This window comes from Prionailurus viverrinus, chromosome C1 (genome assembly GCF_022837055.1).
Source record: "Prionailurus viverrinus isolate Anna chromosome C1, UM_Priviv_1.0, whole genome shotgun sequence".
Classification (NCBI taxonomy): Eukaryota; Metazoa; Chordata; class Mammalia; order Carnivora; family Felidae; genus Prionailurus; species Prionailurus viverrinus.
Window position 1 is genome coordinate 9,590,942 of NC_062568.1, and position 22,083 is coordinate 9,613,024.

Sequence of the window (22,083 nt, forward strand, 5' to 3'; positions counted from 1 at the left end):
CTTTTGCCCTTGAAATCAACCCCAAAGCAGAAGGCATGGCATATTTCCAACGACATCATATGGAACCTAGGAAACGCTAGAGCAAGGTGGTGATAAAGTAGCTCTTCAGGTCAGCCAAGTGGGGGGACATTCACTCCTTTTATAATCTGAGGGTACAGATATCTTGTCTGTTTTCTGGATTGGCCCTCAGTGGGGTTCCAGGGAGTGCTTTGGATTTGGTGTGGAGATACGTGCCTCTCAACCTGGGTTCTGCTGTACGACATTCCCCTTTCTTAGTTAAACCAGTGTTGCAGCTTTATTATAGATTAGTGAAGTGTTGACTAAGAAATGGATCATCACATGCTGTCACAGCAGATTTCTGTTACTGCACTGGGATCGGCCAACATTTGAACCGTGGACTGCCTTCATCAGAATCACCAATACCCTTATTAAACTATAGATTCCTTGGCTTTTTTCCAAGAACGACTGCAGGGTGTTCAATGTGATTTATAAGAAATATATATTTCGTCATTCAGATTTCTTATGTATATTTGGTCTTCATCTACTGTTCCTGGCTCACAGCTCCCCAAACCCTTGGAACTTTCTGAAGGACAAGAGTGATGAAAGCACCTTTTGTCATAATTTTTAGTCTCTCCTCAGTTCCCGAAATCACTTCAGTGCCGCAAAGACACGAAATGCGTGTCTTGCTCTTTGCGACAAGCCCCTTTCCACCACAACTGGCTTTATGTTACTGAAGTGACTTTTGGAAGGTACCTAAGCACAAGGTCTGATTGCAGGAAACGCAGCTCTGAAGCGAGGGTTGGGACTTTCAGTTCCACACCCCTGACTTGGGAAGGGAAGAGAGGCTGGAGGTTGAAGCAGTCACCAATGGCCAATGATTTAATCAACCATACCTGTGTGATGAGGTCTCTATAAAAACCCCAAAGTATTGGGTTTGGAGAGCTCTCAGGCTGGTGAACAGGTTGAGGTGCTGGGAGAGTGGCACCCTGGAGAGGGCATGGGAGCTCTGCACCCCTTCCCTGTACCTTGCCCTATGGATCTCTTCCATCTGGCTGGTCCTGAGTTACATCCTATAATAAACTGGCGATCTAGTAAGTCAATGTTTCTCTGAATTCTGTGAGCTGCTTTAGCAAATTCATCAAACCCGAAGAGGGGATCCTGGAACCTCCAATCTGGAGCCAGTCAGTCACAAGCAGGGGTGATAATCTGGTATCTGATGTTGGAAGGGCACGATCGTATATGACCGAACCCTTTACTCGTGGAATCTGAGGCTGTCTCTGTGTAGATAGTGTCAGAATTGAGTTGACCTGTAGGACACCCATGTAGTGTCAGAACATTGCCTAGTGGAATAGGACCTCCCCCGCAAACACACATCAGAGTTGGTGACCAGATTCCTTAAGATGTATCTTGAAATTACGGATTGTAAACAAACTCTCCAGGTGAATCTTACGCACATTAATAATTGAGAGCAACCAGCTGAGAGCCTGATACGGGCTCATGATTCAGGATACAGAGCTCAAGAGATGTTTTCTGAATAAAAATTTCTTCTGTTCACTCACAAAGGGGACTCTGGCACCACATACCCTTTCATTTGAAAAGCACAAGAAGTAGAGGAAATTCAGAAACACCTGTAGAAAATTCAGCAACACTTCTACTTTTCAAATAAGATGAAGGGACTCGATTGTTCAGTAAAGCTCAGTCATTGCTGGGGGCCAGCTGGTGTGGCTTTTAAAAATGTGCCTGGCTGGGGCGCCTGGGTGGCGCAGTCGGTTAAGCGTCCGACTTCAGCCAGGTCACGATCTCGCGGTCCGTGAGTTCGAGCCCCGCGTCGGGCTCTGGGCTGATGGCTCGGAGCCTGGAGCCTGTTTCCGATTCTGTGTCTCCCTCTCTCTCTGTCCCTCCCCCGTTCATGCTCTGTCTCTCTCTGTCCCAAAAATAAATAAAAAACGTTGAAAAAAAATTAAAAAAAAATGCGCCTGGATTTTGGCAGTTGGAGAACCATGCAGGTAGCTAGGATGTGACTGTCCTAATACTTCATCTTCAAACCTTGGATACGTGTGGACATTTCTGAAATGAAATTTGTTACCCTCAACATAAATGCTTCACTTTATTTTGTTTCTCCTTTTCCTATCAGGGCATGCAGATATGCAAAATCCGGGAACCAGAAAAACAAAAGTACTGAAGTGTTATGTAACTCTGGCCTTCTTGTAATGAAGCAGATTCACGGTATTTTCTGTCCACAAATGAATGAAGCTCTTTCCATCAAGGTAGTATGTAAACAACAATTATTTTCAGCCTCTCAGATAGACACACACAAGGCAAGGAAACAAACAGGTCTCCTCTCCATGCAGCAGCAGCCAAATTCTGATAATGAAAAAGGCAACCGAATGGCTGTCGACACTGCCTTTTCCCCTGAGTTTGCTTGATATATATATATATATATATATATATATATTTGTGAATGACTAATGGGGAGGCAGCTGCTGCAGCAAATAGAATTCAAACCCCCATTAATATTGGTGACTCATCCGCTGGATTCTTTCCCCATATCTGAAAATGTCAGGAAATTAAAAAGGCATCGTGGCATCTCCGGGAGACAAGTCCCAAGTCAGAGCTGTAACCACTTCTAAATATTCCTGGCCTCATTTGGAAATTGGATACCACCTGGGACGTGGCCTGGTTTGTAGTCCCATCCATGGGGGCAGGACAGACTATCAATCTCACTGAGTAAAGCACTCGGCTCGTCCTTCAGCAGAGCCGGAATTTTGAAGCTGGCGATGTCGCTTGTAATTAAATGGAGCGAATAGGGAACTACATGTATCCTGGGCTTGGCTTCCTTAAGAGCTGAAAGAAAGAGGGGAACAGGCAGTGGTTGAAGCTCCATGGACCCCTTGTTTGGCCAAATTTATTTCTCTTACGCTCTGTATAAGACATGGGTAGAGATGGACATTTAGAAACATCTGAATGATTCCATTTTGATTTTTAGTCTTTCCCTGAAAATTCAGCACCAACAATCAGCTTCCCAGTCACTTGAAACAAACCCTATAATCTGATTTTAATTCAACTGGATTTTTTCAGCCTATTCTACAGGGGCCAGTTACTTGGTGTGTATGATGAGCAAAAATATATCTTTGGAAAATGAAATTTCAAAGCCTTATTGCAAAACTGGAACGATAGTATCTAGAACGGCAACGTGGCTTATGTGGTTGTCAGGTTCTTTGTTAAGGTGACTCTTGGCAATAATTCATTCAAATAAACTTGACATGAATCACTAAAGGGAGTCCCTGTTCAGAAGAGGGTAAAACATGGATATAAACATCTGTGCCGGGGCTGTGGGAATCAGGGAAGGCTTGGGAAAGTTTCTAGCATGTGGGCCATACTGTTGATGAGGGAGCAAAAAGCAAGCTGAGGGTAAAGTACAAGCTAACATCCTGCGACCCACCCCTGCCCCCAAGAGGGATACGTACGACATTCCTCAGGTCCCCCTGGCGGCCCAAGAACAAAGGAAGGGGAAAAACAAATGGTTAACTGTTAGGGATCACAGTCCTGCAGGACTCGAATCTCCATCAACTCCATCAGTTTGCAATTGTCTTAATGATTTACAAGAAAAAAGCAATCTTCAGAAACCTATAGACTCAATTTCCTGGGACCCTGACATCACCCCTGCCTCCCCCGCCGACCTCCATAGGATAGAAAATCTTATATAATCAGTCACTACTTACAATCCCAGTGCAGCTCTTTCTCCCCACAAGTCCTGTCCCCATGCTATGATAAAAACACCTTTTTGAACCAAAAACATCTCAAGAATTCTTTCTTGGCCACTGGCTCCTGAACTCCACTTCAAATCACATCACTTTGATGAAGAGATAGAATGGGTGCTTGTGGGGGGTGCTGAGGAAATCTCTCTTGGGGAGAGTGCAGGGGAGAGGCTTAGGTTTCAGAAACTGATCAGGCTGAAGGTTTGGAATGTAGTGGGGAAATGTAATTGGAATGGTGAATCATGGAAAGCCTTGAAAGCTAGAAGGAATGGTTTGTATGCCATTTTGCCGTCAACGAAAGGTCAATAAAAGTTACTACTCATCAGGGATATAAGGGTTCTTTTATTAGTTCATTTATTTGACCATTACTTATAGAGTTCCTACTATGTGCACTAATTATAGGTACTGTTGATACAGCAGTAAAAAAAATTATTATCTCGGATTTGGGGAGAGAGTACAGGAGACAGATAAGCAAATAGAAAATACACACAATACAGCAGAGGAAAGAAGTGTGCCCTTTTATGTTATTTTTTTAACTTTTTAAAATTTATTTTGAGAGAGAGAGAGGAGAGAGAGTGAGAAAATGCGCATGAGAGGGGCAGAGAGAGAGGGGGAGAGAAAAAAAATCTCAAGTGGGCTTCACATTTAGCACACGGAGACCAACACAGGGCTTGACCATGACCGTGAGATCATGACCTGAGCCAGAATCAAGAGTCAGACACTTAATCAACCGAGCCACCCAAGCACCTCGGAAGTGTGGTATTTTAGATAGCACCGTGGTCAGGGGAGGCCTTTTGGAGTTGATGTCACTTGATAAAACACCTGAAATCTAGGTGAGTGAATCATATAGGTCCTGGAGAGGTTAATTCCAGCCAATGGCATTTCAGTGATGCCAGGAAATGCTAGGCCCTGAGGCAGGAGCTCATGCTTGAGGAAGAGCAAGGAAATCAGTATGGCTAGAATAGAATGAACGGGAATAAATAGAAAGAAGAATAAATGAGGTCCAAGACTGTTAGGACTCAGATCTCCTACAGTCATTTGGTGGACCTCGGCTTTACTCTAAGAGATGGGAAATTGGAGAGTTTGAGTACAAAAGCCATTATGTCTGAGCTATGTTTCTAAAATATTCCTCTGGCTTGTCTCTTGAGAATAGATTTTAGAAAGACAAAGATAGGATTAAAAAGACAAAGAATAGGAGACGATTGTTATAATCCAGGAAAGAGGTGATGTGAGTTCAACCTGGGTAGCAGTGATGAAGGTGGTCACCAGTAATCAGCAGTGAAGGTGGATCCAACAAGATTTACCAATAGATTGGATGGAGAAAGTGACAGAAAGAGAAGTATCAATAATTACCCCAAAGCTTTGCCTTGAATAATAACTAAATGGGTGACATAAATGAATTGAGGAAAGGTATGCCAGGGTAGGTTTTGGGGGGGACCGAGAATTTAGCCTGAGCATATTGGGTACAAGAAGAAGACTATTAGACACCCAAGTGGGGACATGGAGTAGAAGGTAGAGCGCCTGCATCAGGAGTCCAGGGTAGAGGTGAAGGCTGTGTGTACACATTTAGGAATTACCAGTGTATTCGTAACATTTCAAACATGAGTCTGGAAAGCTCACCTACGGATTTGAGAGATGTAGAAGTTTCCAAAACCAAACTGACAATATTTCAAAGTTTAAAGGCTGAGGAAATGAGGGTTATCCACTAGTGGATATTGAAAAGGAGAAATGTTTAGGTGGGAGAGGAACCAAAAATAAGGTGAATTCTTTGAACAAAGCATCATTATTTTCATTATCGCCTCTTTAAGAAGTGGGCCTAAAGTCACATAGCTTGTGAGTGGCAGTGCCCATGCTCTTGACCACGTACTATTCTGCACAGAGTGGAAACACACAAAAGCATTTTGCTTTGTAACCAGGTTTTTAAGCTCCATAGTCAAAAGCTATGTTTGATTCGCGAATCTGCTCCACTACTGCTGAAAAGGAAGAAGCTCAACAACTCAACAAGCCTGAAGGAGGGAAGAACTCACCTTCAGAATTTTAATGTTAAATCTGGGACTTTATTCTTTTATTTTTATTTTAATCCCAGTATAGTTAACATACAGTATTATATTTCAGGTGCACAATATAACGATTCAACAGTTATATACGTTACTTAGCGATCATCATATGTGTACTCTTAATCCCTTTCACTTATTTCACCCATTCCCCACCCCCCACTTCCCCTCTGGTAACTAGTTTGTTCTCTATAGTTAAGAGTCTGGTTTTTGGTTTATCTCTTCTTTCTTTGTTCATTTGTTTTGTTCTTTTAAATTCCACATATGAGTGAAATTATATGGTATTTGTCTTTCTCTGACATTTCACTTAGCATTATACTCTCTAGATCCAATCATGTTTGCTGCAAATGGCAGGATTTATTCTTTTTCATGGGTTGGTAATATTCCATTGTGTATATATTTCACTTCTTTATCCATTCATCTAATGATGGAAACTTGGGCTGATTTCACAATTTGGCTATTGTAAATAATGCTACAATAGATATAGGGATACATATATCCTTTTGAAGTCATGTTTTCATATTCTTTGAGTAAATACCCAGTAGTAGAATTCCTGGATCATCTGGTTGTTCTATTTTTAAGTTTTTTGAGGAACTTCCAAGTTTTCCAAAGTGGCTGTACCAGTTTACATTCCCACCAACAGTGCACAACATTTTTCCCCACATCCTTGCCAACACTTTTTATTTCTTGTGTTTTTGATTATAGCCCTTCTGACAGGTGTGAGGTGATATCTCATTGTGGATTTGCATTTCCATGATGATTGGTGATGTTAAACATCTTTTCATATGTCCATCGTCCATTTGTATGTCTTCTTTGGAGAAACGTCTGTTCATGCCATCTGCCCATTTAATAAGTTCTTTATACATTTTGGAAACTAACCCTTTATTAGATATGTCATTTGCAAATATCTTCCCTCACTCAGTAGGTTGTATTTTAGCTTTGTTGACTGTTTCCTTTGCTATGCAGCTTTTTTTTTTTTTATAGTCTCAGTAGTTTATTTTTGCTTTTTTGTTTCCCTTGCCTCAGGGTACATATCTAGAAAAATGTTGCATGGCTGATGTCAGAGAAATTACTGCCTTTGCTCTTTTCTAGGTTTTATGGTTTCGGGTCTCACATTTAGGCCCTTAATCCATTTTGAGTTTATTTTTTGTGTATGGCGTAAAGAAGTGGTCCAGTTTCATTCTTTTGCATGTTGTTGTCTAGTTTTCCCATGACCATTTGTTAAAAGACTGTCTTTTTCCCATTGAATAGTCTTTCCGGCTTTGTCAAAGATTAATTGGCCACGTTATTTTGGGTTTATTTCTGGATTTTCTATTCTTTTCCATTGATCTCTGTGTCCATTTTTGTGCCAGTACTGTACCATTTTGATTACTATAAGATCCTTTGACCTTACCGAATTCATTTATCAGTTTTAACGGAGTTTGGTAGAGTCTTTAGGGTTTCCTATATATAGTATCATGTCATTTGCAAGTAGTGAAAGTTTTATTTCTTCCTTACCATTTTGTTTTTTTTTGTTTTTTTTTAATTTTTTCCCCCACGTTTTTATTTATTTTTAGGACAGAGAGAGACAGAGCATGAACGGGGGAGGGGCAGAGAGAGAGGGAGACACAGAATCGGAAACAGGCTCCAGGCTCTGAGCCATCAGCCCAGAGCCTGACGCAGGGCTCGAACTCCCGGACCGCGAGATCGTGACCTGGCTGAAGTCGGACGCTTAACCGACTGCGCCACCCAGGCGCCCCTCTTCCTTACCATTTTGGATGTCTTTTATTCTTTTTCTTGTCTGATTGCTGTGGCTAGGACTTCCAGTACTATGTTGAATAAAAGTGGTGACAGTGGACATCCTTGTTTTGTTCCTGATCTTAGAGGAAAAGTAGATGGTATGGTTTTCTTAAATGCTCATTTATTCATTTTGAGAGAGAGAGAGTGAGAGCGAGCATAAGTGGATTATAGGCAGAGAGAGAGAGAGAGAAGGAGAGAGAAAATCCCAAGTAGGCTCCATGCTGTCACTGCAGAGCACTATCAGTGTAGAGCCTGATGTGAGGTTCTATCTCACAAAACATGAGATTAAGACCTGAGCCAAAATCAAGGGTTGGATGCCCAACTGACTGAGCCACTCATGTGCTCCACAGATGGTGTGTTTTGATGAGAGAAATCATGATCTGTCTTAGGGCACCATTTTGCCCAGAATGGAGTTCTGATGCTTTTTAAAAAAAATTGTTTAATGTTTATTTATTTTTGAGGTGGGGGGAAGGGCAGAGAGAGACAGAGAGGGAAATACAGAATCAGAAGCAGACTCCAAACTCTGAGCTGTCAGAACAGAACCCCATGCGGAGCTCGGCTCCCATGAGATTATGACCTGAGCTGAAGTTGGTCGCTTAGCTAGCTGACTGAGCCCCCCAGGTTCTCCTGGGGTTCTGCTGCTTTGAAACACAGCATTTTATTTTTTCATTTGGAAGTACATTACCGTATCGTGCACCTGATGCTTAAAGGTAAATGTATAAGAATTCATAATCTTTTTCCCACCTGGTGAAAGCCAGATCATTCAACATTGTTTTACTTTCTAACCATGACAAAGAAGGTAGAATATGTTGCCTTAAAAACTATGTTTCCCTGATAAATCCATTATAGCTCTCCCACCTGAAGTTCTCTAAACAATTTTGGGAACTCTTAGGGAACTTTAAACCAGAAGAAACTGCTAAGAAAAGGGCTTCCATGTTTTGAATGGAAGGTATTATTTGATGACATTTAGGGTACACAACATGAGCATAGTGTACTTGTGTTTCAATTTAAGCTCTACTCTTAGAGCTAAAAGATCAGACCTTACATCACAGCTAGGCTCGGACTTAGCAAATTAGCTCAACAACTTTTGAGTCTTCATTCCTGAAATCAGAAATTACCATAAGGATTTCTGCCATTCCTGCCTCTTGGATGGTATGAATAATACAGTGACAGAATTTGTTTTGTTTATAAATTTATAAGTTGGTTGGTCAGCTTGATCATCCAGGCTTGCTCACGTGTCCGTGGTCAGCTGTTACAGGTGGAGGAGAGCCTCAGTTGGACAACTCAGCTCCGTTCTCTGTGTTATTTCATCTTCCTTACTCAGGCAAAGGTAGAGATCAAGAAAGAAAGAGACAAGGCAAAATCTTTGGAAGCCTTGGTTCAGAACTGAGCCCTTATCACTTCTTCCATATTCAGTTGGCCATATAAAGTTAAAAGGCAGCCCAGATTCTCCAACCATGTTATGTTGATGATCTGAACCCTAATCTTCACTCTAACTCTATCCCTTCCTGGGCACGATCACTTCTGTGTCTGGTTGTATTCTATGTCACTTCCATCTGTCAAAATTCAAACTCAAATATGGCTCCTCTCTTTCTGCTACATCACTTTCCCTTCCTTATCCCTTTCATATCTCCATAGCCACTTTCTCCCTCCCACACCACTCCCACTCCTCCTGTGGTAGAGGAATAGGAGAGAACTCTTGTTTGGAGGAACTTCAAAGTCATCTGGCAATGAGCATGGGAACAGGGAGAAGTGGGGATTGGGGCCATTTTGTTTTTGCGAAGAATCTACTACAGATAATAATTGAATAGTAAGGCCCATTTTACCTAACGATTTGTGACCACTCTTTTTCTTATGATCTCTATGTATTTAGAAAACACATTTCCCATGATTTGATTCCAGTTTCTTGCCCTTTTCATATGTGGAAACCAAGCAGAAAAGACTTTGACTCTATAAAGTTACTATTTGGTGCTTTTTGTCACTTCTAATGGAAACGGTGCTGCATTTAAAAAACTTGTGAAGTGTGGGGTGCCTGGGTAGTTCAGTTGGTTAAGTGTCTGACTTTGGCTCAGGTCACGATCTCATGGTTCGTGAGTTTGAGCCCCGCATCTGGCTCTGTGCTGACAGCTCAGAGCCTGGAGCCTGCTTTGGATCCTTTGTCTCCCTCTCTCGCTCTGGCCCCTCCCCCACTCACACTCTGTTTCCCTCTCTCTCAAAAAATGAATAAATATTAAAAAAATTTATTAAAAATTGTGAAGTGTGAGATGACACGGGAAAAACATTTAAATTGCATTGGGAACTACATAGGACACACTTCATGGTTGCAATATAAACACAGTGAAGACTGTATACTTTATTTTTTCTCTTTCTGGGAATGCCATTATTATTTCCATTTCGTTGTTGTCAAAGTAATTGAAAATGCTCAGTTTCATATTCCTCCACAGTAAACATACTGAGTGGGAAATTTCAAATTTAGGCCTCTCTCCTGTCTGATAACATGATTTGTATTACAAGTCATTGGTAGTGAGCGAACTGTTTGGACTATTAAACCAGAAAGTCACAGAATATATGTATCTGTCAGATAAGATTTAACTCCCAACTTTTTTCCAAAAGAGCTCCTAGTTATTTCTAATGAAAAAAAGTATATATTGTAAGTCTTTTCAGTAACTACAGAAACATAAAGAGGAGGCAAAAGTGAAAATAGAAAAAAATCTGAACGAATGGAAATACTGTTAAATTAGCTTTAAATTAGGCTTTATTCTTCATAATTAGAAAGAAACAATTGAAAGTACAATTTTTTTCCTAGAGCAGTGATCTTATGCGAAGGTTGCTAACACAATAATGTCACAGGTAATTTGCTATTAATGACCGTTAAAGTTGTTGAATTATTTATTTTTTAAAATATAGACAGAATGGATTTACTTTTACTCACCTACATTTATGAATAGGAAAGAAAGGTGTGAAATGTATAGAAGTTTCTCGTATATCCCATTCCCCCACACATCCATAGCCTAATCCATTATCAATGTCCCTCACCAGAGCAGCACATTTGTTAAAATTGATGAATCTACATTAACACAAATTACCCGTTGTCTAAGGTTCACTCTTTGTGTTGTATATACTGTGGGTTTGGACAAATTCATAATGACACGAACCTACCATTATCATATCATACAGAGGAGTTTCACTGTCCTAAAAATCCACTGTGAGCCATATATCCATCTCTCCCCAATCCCAACCCCTGGCAACCACTAACTTGTTTTTCTGGCTCCATAGTTTTGCCTTTTTCAAAATGTGGTATAGTTGGGATTATACAGTGCGTGGCCTTTTCAGATTGGTTTCTTTAACTTAGTAATAGCATTTACGATTCCTCCATATCTTTTCATGACTTGACAGCTCATTTCTTTTTAGTACTGAATAATATTTCATTAGCTAGATGTACATTAGTTTATTCACCCACCACTCAGTTGCTTCCAAGTTTTGGCAATTATTTAGAAAAATGCTATAAACATCTGTGTGCAGATTTTTGCGTGGACCTAAGTTTTCAACTTCTCAGGGTAAATAACAAAGAGCACAATTTTTGGATTGTATGGTAAAAGTATGTTTAGTTTTGTAACAAACCACCCAACTCTCATCCAAAGTGACTGTACCACTTTGCATTCCCACCAATAGCGGATGAGTGTTCCTGATGCTCCACATTCTCACCAGCGTTTGGTATTGTCACTGTTCTGAATTTTGGCCATTCCGATAGATGTGTAGTGATAATTGCATTGTGGCTTTAACTTACATTTCCCTGATGACATGTGATGTGGAGCATCTGTTCGTAGGCTTGTTTGCCATCTGTATATCTTCTGTGGTGTGGTGTCTTTTAGAGTCTTTGGCCCATTCTTGAATTTCACCGTTTGCTTTCTTATTGGTGAGTTTTAAGAGTTCTTCGTATATTTTGGACAACGGTCCTTATCAGATGTGCCTTTTGCAAATACTTTCTCCCAGTCAAGGCTTGTTTTTCATTTTCTTGACAGTATCTTTCACAGAGGAGAAGATTTTAAATTTAATGAAGTCCAGTTTATCAATTGTCACTTGCGTGGCGTGAGCCTTTTTGTTGTTCTGTCGAAAAAGCTACTGCCAAACCCAAGGTCATCTAGATTTTCTCCTATATGATCTTCTTGGAGTTTTATACTTTTGCATTTTACATTTAGGTCTTTTATCCATTTTGAGTTAATTTTTATGAGGGGTGTAAGGTCTGTGTCTAGATTCATTTTTTTGAAAATCCAGTTTTTTGCATAAAAATGTTCCAGCACCATTTGTTGAAAAGACTCTTCGCTTCATTGTATTGTCTTTAGCCTTTTGTCAAAGATCAGTCGACTATACTTAGGTGGGTTTGTTTCTGGGCTCTGTATTCTATTTTATTGATCTGTCTTTTTGACAGATTGTCTCTTCTTTTGCTAATACCACATTGTCTTCATAGTAAATCTTGAAGTCGGGTAGTGTCAGTCCTCAGACTTTATTCTCCTTCAATATTGTGTAGATTATTCTGGATCTTCTCCCTCTCCATATAAACTTTCGAATCCATTTTTCAATATCTAGAAAATAACTTTCTGGGATTTTTATTAGGATTGAATTAAATTTATAGATCAAATTAGGAATTACTGATATTATGACAATATTGAGTTTTCCTATCCATGAACATCGATTATTTATTTAGCATTTTTTAAAAATTAATGTTTATTTTTGAGAGAGACAGAGTGAGAGCAAGTGGGGAGGCGGGGACAGAAAGAGAGGGAGACATAGACTCCTAAGCAGGCTCCAGGCTCCAAGCTGTAGGCACAGAGATCCTGACCTGAGCTAAAGTCGGACACTCAACCGACTGAGCCACCCAGGCACCCTTATTTAGTTTTTTGATTTCTCTCATCAGAGTTTTACAGGTTGCCTCATATATATTTTAAATATATTTTTCTAGGTATGCATACAAGTATTTCATTTTGGGGGGGGGATGACAATATAAATGGTATTGCATTATTTATTTCAAATTCCACTTATTCATTACTGTTATATAGGAAAGTGACTGACTTTTGTATATTAACCTTGTATTCTCCAAACTTGGTATACTTATTAATTCCAGAGGTTTTTCATTTTTGTTTTGTTTTGTTTTGTTTTTGGTGATTCTTTCAGGTTTTCTATATAGATGATCATGTTATCTGTGGATAAAGTCCATTTTATTTCTTTCTTCTCAATCTATTACTTTTTATTTCCTTTTCTTGTCTTATTAATTAGTTAGGACTTTCATAACAACGTTGAAAAGCAGTGGTGGGTGGGAACATCCTTGTTTTCTTATCTTAGTGGGAAAGGTTGAGTTTCTCATCACAAAGTATGATGTTTACTATAGTTTTTGTAGGTATTCTTTATTATCACATGAGAAATTCCTCTCTTTCTCATTTTAGTGAGAGTTTTTTCTCATGAATGGTATTAGATTTTATTAAGTATTCTCTCTGCATCTATTGGTATAATCATGTGATTTTTCTTTTTTTAATCTGTTGATATGATAAATTACATTAATTTATTTTTGAACGTTCAACCACCTTTGCATACTTGAAATGAATCCCACCTGATCATGGTTTATAATTCTTTTTAACACATTGTTGGATTTGATTTGCTCAACTGTTTTGGGGGATTTTTGCATCTATGTTAATGAGAAATATTGGTTTGTAGATTTTAAAAAATATTTTTGTCTGGTTTTGGTATTCGGCTCAGGTGGTAGGGTGAGGAACTTGGAGATTTCTCTTTCCCTAAGTCAGTTAGGCTCTGATAAAACCCCAGTTGTTTGGGCTCTGGTTTAATATTTTCTCCTGAAGGCAGACCTGGGTAAAGAACAGAATGATCTAGTATATTTCAAAATTGTTCCTTTTTCTCTACCCCTGCTGAAAGCAGAAAAAGATTTTTCTCCAGTATTTACTGTGAGAACCTGTTAGAGATCCAGATGACAGATTTCACAGAATGTGCGATCCTCCCAAAGACCGGGTCCCCCTGGAGTTTTTATCTACGGGACTTATCTACACTGAGCCTCCAACAATTCATCAATTATAGTTTGTTTTTTTTTTCTCCCAGTACTGGTTCCTGTGGAGGCTTCAGCTAACGGGTTTCTGTTCCAGTAAGTTGTGATTCTTTGTATTTGACTGTGAGTCACTCCCATTTCGGAGGCAGTGCTTTACCCTATGAACCATGTCTCTTACAGATGTAAGAAGAGTTGTTGATTTTTCAGTTTGTTCATTTACTTGTTGTTAAAACAGAGTCGCTACGTCCAAGCTTTTTATACGCCAGACCAGACACCGGGATATATAAGACACCTTTCGAAAGAGGTTGCTGTTCTTGATTTCATCTGAACCTCTCAAATCCATAAGCGTTTTAGGGAGGTATTTTTTTTTCTTAGTTTCCTTAATGATAAATAAGAACCCAAAGAGATAGAAAACCCAGCAGAAGGCAATGCTGTCTCAGGAATGAAAACCAGTTGATTACGGCTCAGGAAATTCCTGGACTGCTCTGAATAGTCTGAATTTACCTAAGTGGAGACTGGAACCCTTCACATGAGGTTCTTTTGCTTGGATTGACCCCACCCTAGGGTGGACGCATCTGCACACCCATGTTAAATTGTTAGCCATAAGCTTTTCCTGTCGGCAGCAGCTGGTCGTGGCAAGTTGTCATGGCCCAAGTTAGCTCTCTGGCAAGTACTCTGAGCCATTTGTATAAGTGCCAGTAGAGATGTCCTGAGGATATGCCAGGGCTGGACTGGAAGAGATAAGATCATTCCCCAAATGTTCAGTCCTGCCAGAGTAACTGCTCTAAGAGCTGACTAATAATTAAAAGGAACACTTTTTTTATGTCGCAAGTATCTAGAGCTCATTACTGAAATGTCATTAGCCTGAAAGAGACTAGAGTACAAAGAATTACGGTGCCTCTATCTTGTTTTTCTAATGATTCACTGGTCAGATAATTATTGAATTTAAAGCATTAAAAAAAATTTTTTTTCAACGTTTATTTATTTTTGGGACAGAGAGAGACAGAGCATGAATGGGGGAGGGGCAGAGAGAGAGGGAGACACAGAATCGGAAACAGGCTCCAGGCTCTGAGCCATCAGCCCAGAGCCTGACGCGGGGCTCGAACTCCCGGACCGCGAGATCGTGACCTGGCTGAAGTCGGACGCTTAACCGACTGCGCCACCCAGGCGCCCCTTTTTTTTTTTTTTTAATTTTTTTCAACGTTTATTTATTTTTGGGACAGAGAGAGACAGAGCATGAACGGGGGAAGGGCAGAGAGAGAGGGAGACACAGAATCGGAAACAGGCTCCAGGCTCTGAGCCATCAGCCCAGAGCCCGACGCGGGGCTCGAACTCCCGGACCGCGAGATCGTGACCTGGCTGAAGTCGGATGCCCAACCGACTGCGCCCCCCAGGCGCCCCCCAGGCGCCCCTTTTAAAGCTTCAAATGAAACACTTCGTTTAAAACAATAGAAAGCAGGTGGTGATCGTGTACAAGAGAGTGAACTCAGTTACACACAGGTGTGTATTTTTTCGCTCTACAGATTAGATGAAACTTGATTGTGTCTGTGAGATCCTTTTAAAACGACACATCTTCGGGGCGCCTGGGTGGCGCAGTCGGTTGGGCGTCCGACTTCAGCCAGGTCACGATCTCGCGGTCCGTGAGTTCGAGCCCCGCGTCGGGCTCTGGGCTGATGGCTCGGAGCCTGGAGCCTGTTTCCGATTCTGTGTCTCCCTCTCTCTCTGCCCCTCCCCCGTTCATGCCCTGTCTCTCTCTGTCCCAAAAATAAATAAACGTTAAAACGACACATCTTTAACATCACGGTGTAACACCAAGATTTCAGAGGCAATAAAGCTACTCTTTGTCTTGGAAATAATGCTGCCTTCTACGTACTCAGGAAGTTAATTCCATGACAAACTGGAGTGCAATGTTCTTAACTGGCATCAAGATTTTCCTGGGGAAAATGAATGAGATTAATAAACGTGTTTGTAAAGGTAATCAATGATGCCAGAATGTAATAATTCTGAGACCGTCAATTATCACATCTGTTTTCGGGTGGTTTAAGGGATAATCTCTGGCTTTACCCCGTTTGAATTTAAATTCTTAATTACTTTGTGAGATCAGAAAACTATTTCACCTTTTCTTCTTCCAAATGTTTATCTTAATGTGTATCTTAAACGACTGTTGTGGGAATTAACGAGATTTTATAGAGATCATAGAAGTAAATGTCTCACCATAACACTAGGCATGTAGTAAGCTCTTAACAATTTATAGTGTAAAAATGTAGTCAGGGGCTCAGTCGGGTTGAGCGTCTGACTTCAGCTCAGGTCATGATCTCAGGGCTCATGAATTCAAACCTGGCGTCAGACTCTGTGCTGACAGCTCAGAGCCTGGAGCCTTCGGATTCTGTGTCTCCCTCTATCTCTGCCCCTCCCCGACCTGTACTCTGTCTACCTCTCTCTCGAAAATAAATAAACAAAAATTTTTTTAAATGCAATCAAATGGTGTGAAAGATATAGGTGTCTTACTGAGATATTCTAATTATCACTTGCATAATTTTTAATATGTTCATTGAAATGCAAGATACTCAGGGCTATCATCAAAAATTGAAGATGTAAATGCTGGCAAGGATATAGGGAAAAGGGAACCCTTGTGTACTGTTTGCTAGGACTGTAAATTGGTAACAGTCACTATGCAAAACAGTACAGAGGTCACTCAAACATTTAACAATAAAACTACCATATGAATCAGAAATTCCACTTCTGGGTATATATCGAAAGGAAATTAAAGCACTATGTTGCGGAGTTATCCACACCCCCGTGTTCACTGCAGCATTATTTATAATAGCCAAGACATGGAAACAACCTAAGAGGCCATCAACAGATGAAAGAATACGGTTGTGAGATAATACACACACACATACATACATGCACACAATGGAATATTATTCAGCCATGCAAAAGAAGGAAATCTTGTTATTTATGATGACATGGGCATATCTTGAGGGCATTATGCTACGTGAAATAAGTCAGACAGAGAAAGACAAATACTGTATGATCTCACTTATATGTGGAATCTTAACCACCCCCCCCCAAACAAAACAAAACAAAACAAAACAAAACCCAAAGTCTTAGAAAAAGAGGTCAGATTTGTGGTTACCAAAAGTAGGAAGTAGGGGGAAGGGGAATTAGAGAAAAGTGATCAAAAGATACAAACTTTCAGTTATAAGATACTAGGGATGTGATATATAACATAGTAGCTATAGTTAACATTGTTCTACGGTATATTTGAAAGTTGTTAAGGTGGTAGATCTTAAAAGTTTTCAATACAAGGGAAAAATTTTTTTTCCTTTCTTTTTTTTTTTTGTATCTATATGAGATGATGGATACTAACTAAACTTACTGTGATAATCATCTCACAATACATGTAAGGGAAATCAGTATGCATTATACCTTAAGCTTAGACAAAACTATCTGTCAATTATGTCTCAATAAACTGGGAAAAATAAAATAGGAAGAAGAGAAGCTGCAAATAAAAAAGAAAGACAAGATATTCAAAACTATGATGATACTTAAGCTTAGAGATTATATGATACTATTAACACTAGTATATGTTTCACTTTTGGGTACCTTCCATGGTGCCTTCCTGAATTATCAATTAATGGCAGCAAATACAAATGACAAGGTCAGATATGGCAATTACTGTTCTCTCAATCTCTTTCTCTCTCAATCTCTTTCTGATGACAGATGGCATCCAATGTTCTAGGTCTGCATGAACAAAATGCACTATGTCCAAACTTTGAGCAGTTAAAAGCTAAATCTAAAAAGAAGTGATTAAGCAGCTGGGCTTGGAATTTCAAGTGCAAACAGGAATTTCTAAGACTTGGCAATCATCAATGCCTCAGTATCGTGATTTTTTTATAGAGTGTTATTTTTGTTTTCTGTTTTTGTTTTTGTTGGTTGGTTGGTGTATGGGGACAAAGCTGGTGTTTCAACCTACCAGTCTATACCAAGACTTTCTCCCCTTGGCCTCCCACTGCTGGGTCCCCTCTGTCCCATGTCAGAGGTGGTATTTTAAATGATTACAAGGCAGTTAACAAAGGCATCTGATGTCTGCCTGATTTACTGTTCTATAAGCGATAAATGTTTGGCAAAAAGAAAGCTGGTACTATCTTTTCAGAAAAGCAATCTCAGATATGGAAGCCAGGAGTCCTGGTTTATGCTGGCTTTGCCATTCATGATTTTTGAAACTCTACCTTTGTGATTTCCCATCATTGAATAGTAATAAATGAAGTTTTCTTCCTGAGGAACATTTCTTTTCACAAATTAGCCATGAGATGTGAGGTGAGTGGGTGGGGTGGTTCGTCTCCAGACCTCTCTCTACCTTGTGACGGACACAAGAAGTCACCGGGTAGGAAACTTCATATCCTAAGACTTCAGGGTTCAGCAGACTTCATTAAGAGACAGGACCAGTATGACCCTCTGAGCTGTCTGAGGAGGTCAGGTGTATGGACCACTGGGAGGACTAACAGTTCTGTCACTCGAGAGTGTGCTGGCATTTTCAACCTGGTTGCTGCTTGTTCATACTATCTATGAACACTCTTGGATAGCATTGGCTGTTGAATTAACTTTCTGAACAATCTCAGGTCAGATGACAGCTGAACATGAAAGGATTTTTAGGATAAACAAGGTATAAGCAATTCGTATTTCATTAATTGTCTAGACCGACAATATGTAACCACGTAGTAAGCTGAATTGCTTATCGGCTGGTGGCCTGAAATTGATTATCATTTTATTAAAAAAAAAATCCCCCATTGATAACATATGTAAACTCACTAACTAAATCTCACAAAGGTAAGCTATGTATGTTTTAAATAAACTGGATCCATCACAATCTAATCCCTGATGTCTATATACTTCCTAAAGCAAAGCAATTCTTCCCCACAAGTATTGAGATGGATTAACAGATCCCATGCTCGTGAACCTACTTTGCCAAGATCTTACCCTCTTAATAATTTTTGAACGCATGAAGAAATCCCCATGTAGAGCACTACTATTAAGAAATGCCAGTCTTATAAACCAAAGGCAGTAGATCATAGCTTCTCTGTATGCACTTGCTAGGATTCAAGGGATTCAATTTTTAGCTGTTGTAACTTTAATACTGGCCATTGCTGATAGAATCACCCATTAGGTTCTGGAAGTGTTCCTTTATGTGAATATAGCCAGTGAACCATTCTGAAATCCAAAAACTATATAGATTTTTAAAAACTAGCTACCTTGACAATACATGCTTGGGATTGACTTGGGCTGAGACTGAGAGCAAATTTTTAATTACCTACAAGTTACTGAGCATTGTAGCTATTTAAGATTTTGTAAATTTTCACTTGGTTTGTTTTCAACAATGCTGCTTACCATTAATTAGCTGGTATCTGTTAGCTAGAGTCTGTACAAATATCCACATTACCAATCACCCCTACAGATGGGATACTTCAGAATATTGAGTCATCGTGTGTTATACAATCCTGATGACATTTTAGGTACCTAGGGTAGCTTTTCTGGACTGAGCTGAGCAAATAGGTGTCTTCAGCTGAAATGAAGGTGGGATTCCCTCATTCCTAGCTGCCTGTCTGTTAGCAGACAAGCTCTCACATCTTTTGTGAGATAACCCCTTTTTGTCCTAAAGATTTATATTCTTTCTGTCATTCTATCTGCCTGTACTAGACCAAAGGAGAGATCAACCCAGCCAGATATTGGCAGATGGATTTGAAGGCCCACCTTCCATTTCTGATGATAACACCGCCCGTGTAATCTGGAATGAATATCTCTTCGTCTTCATCATCTGGGCATCTTCTTTTTTCTAAGGCAATGACCTAAGTATAGCTGGCCAGCATGGACTGAAGGAAATCAGACACCAGTGAACAATCTAGGCAGGCTCAGCATATCCTGAGAAGGGAAAGGACCAAATTTTTAACGCAGAGAGAAATCTTAGTCATAATCTTGTTAACTTCCTCGCACTGAGTCCCAGAGAGTCTGATGGTGTGTCTAAGGCTCAAGGTGAATCAGTGTGACAGTCAAGATTGGAATCTATATCCCAATTTCCTCAGCTATGAAGCAGGGATGACAATAGCCCAGCTCACTGAGGGGGTCATGATGCGTATGTTTTATCTGCAGCACTTTCGCCTGTGGGACATCTTGTCAAATATTTCAATCTAACTGTCTGGTTCTCTTGGTAAGAGATTATACCTAAGTACATAACGTGTACCTTCCCAATCACGATTATCGGAGCCTCAAATCTCACACCTGTGAGAGATGGCTAATTTGCATAATCTCATGTGATTTGAGAGGATGAAGTAGCCTGATATGAAAACCACTGTAGACTGTAATTTTCAAATACTGGTTGGTGTTATTATCTCTGAGTTCTTGTCTCAGGGTAACTTCAGATATCTTCAAGAGAACATCACTCATACGAATTAAATTTGGGATATAATCAAGGGATTAGATTAGTTAGCAGAAATAATTAACCTAAAAATATACCTTTCTTGAATGGGGAAAGAGATGTTGTTGGGGAAAGAGTACAGTTGAAACAAAACAATACCGATGTTAAGCCATTTTGTAGCTAAAGCCTTCCCTGGGCAGTCCTGTTGAAGTGCTTGGATATATCTCATTCTCCATGGGCCACCATGACTTGAAATTATTTGCTACAGATTGCCAGGAAACTATTCTCAGAAACAGAATCAGATGCCTGAATGCTAAAGTAAGATAAGCAAAAATAAAGTTAAAATGTAAAGTGTCCAAAAACTCTTCATTTCAATTTTTTTTAACTTTTATTCATTTTTGAGAGACAGAGACACAGCGCAAGTCAGGGAGGGGCAGAGAGAGAGAGAGAGAGAGAGAGAGAGAGAGATGCATAGAATCTGAAGCAGGGCCCAGGCTCCGAGCTGTCAGCACAGAGCCTGACGTGGGGCTCGAACTCGCAAACCGCGAGATCATGACCTGAGCCAAAATCTGACACTTAACAGGCTGAGCCACCCAGGTGCCCCCCCAAAATTCTTGATTTTAAAATGATTTCATATATAAATAGAATTAAGATAATTGATTGCTAATGTACATATCATGAGATTCAAAATATACAATGGTATGTTCTTTTTATATTTGTAAGATAACAAAACTCAGATAATATCTATTTTTTTAAATTTTTTTTTCAACGTTTATTTATTTTTGGGACAGAGAGAGACAGAGCATGAACGGGGGAGGGGCAGAGAGAGAGGGAGACACAGAATCGGAAACAGGCTCCAGGCTCTGAGCCATCAGCCCAGAGCCCGACCTGGGGCTCGAACTCACGGACTGCGAGATCGTGACCTGGCTGAAGTCGGACGCTTAACCAACTGCGCCACCCAGGCGCCCCGAGATAATATCTATTTAAGCTACTGATTGGCAAAATGTGCTTTGAAAAAGCTGGACATGGTTTGTTTTGCTTGTTTCTTGCAAAGAAGCTGAAGGGAAGGAGCCTGCCGGTAGCAAAGATTTGGGAACTTGTCCAGGTCTAAGGCAACAGTCTTTGGGCTATTTGCTTCAATATGGAATTAATTGGCTCTGATGGATAATTTTAATCCCTGTTTCCAAAGACAATATCAATAGTTCCAGTCACGCTTCCTGGATAAGGATCCTGATTGTTATAACCACAGAGGCACCATACATAAATGCTTTCTGGAATGACGACAGATATAAAGAAACCAAAAGATCAAGGAGCATTTACTTTTCTTGATCATTGCACTCACTCTACATATAGTTTCCATTACTCCCTTCAAAATTATATTCAGTGAAATTCCAAATGTCTTCCATTATGAACGCATTTATTGAATTCTGATTAGTTCAGGATAACAAGCTAAATTAAAAAAGTAGCATTGTGGAGACTGTTGATAATTGCAATCAAATTTGGCCCCGATAGTAACTCCTTAGAAAGTGAGGTGGTAATTGAACCAATTGAAATAATGAACCATCTTCCTCTGATTAGTAGATGTGAAGGAAAGAAAGAGCTGACAAAACCAGTGATTATAGTGGCCTTAGGTTAGGTTGGTGCTCTAATCCTTTACCCAAATGAAATCTGTTGACCAGCCTGTACTTTCTTTAAAAATCACAGCATGAACTAAAGACAAGAGATGAGTCACAGTCCTGTGTGGTGTTGAACAAACTGGCTTAAGTCATGATTCATGAGACTTTAGCTTTGGGAATTGCAAATTCTTTTCTTCTTATTCAAAAATTAAAGGGAAGGAAACGGATTCTTAATTGTGATTCTAAGGAACAATAAAAAGTGCTTTTATATTTATGTTGTCTTCTGAATGATATTAAATAAATGATTAGACTTTATATCCTACTGACTTTAAATCTAAAAGAGATAATTTTATAGTAGTTCTAGCCCTGAGCCAGAAATTAAAAGTTCAGAAAGACTTACTTACTCAAC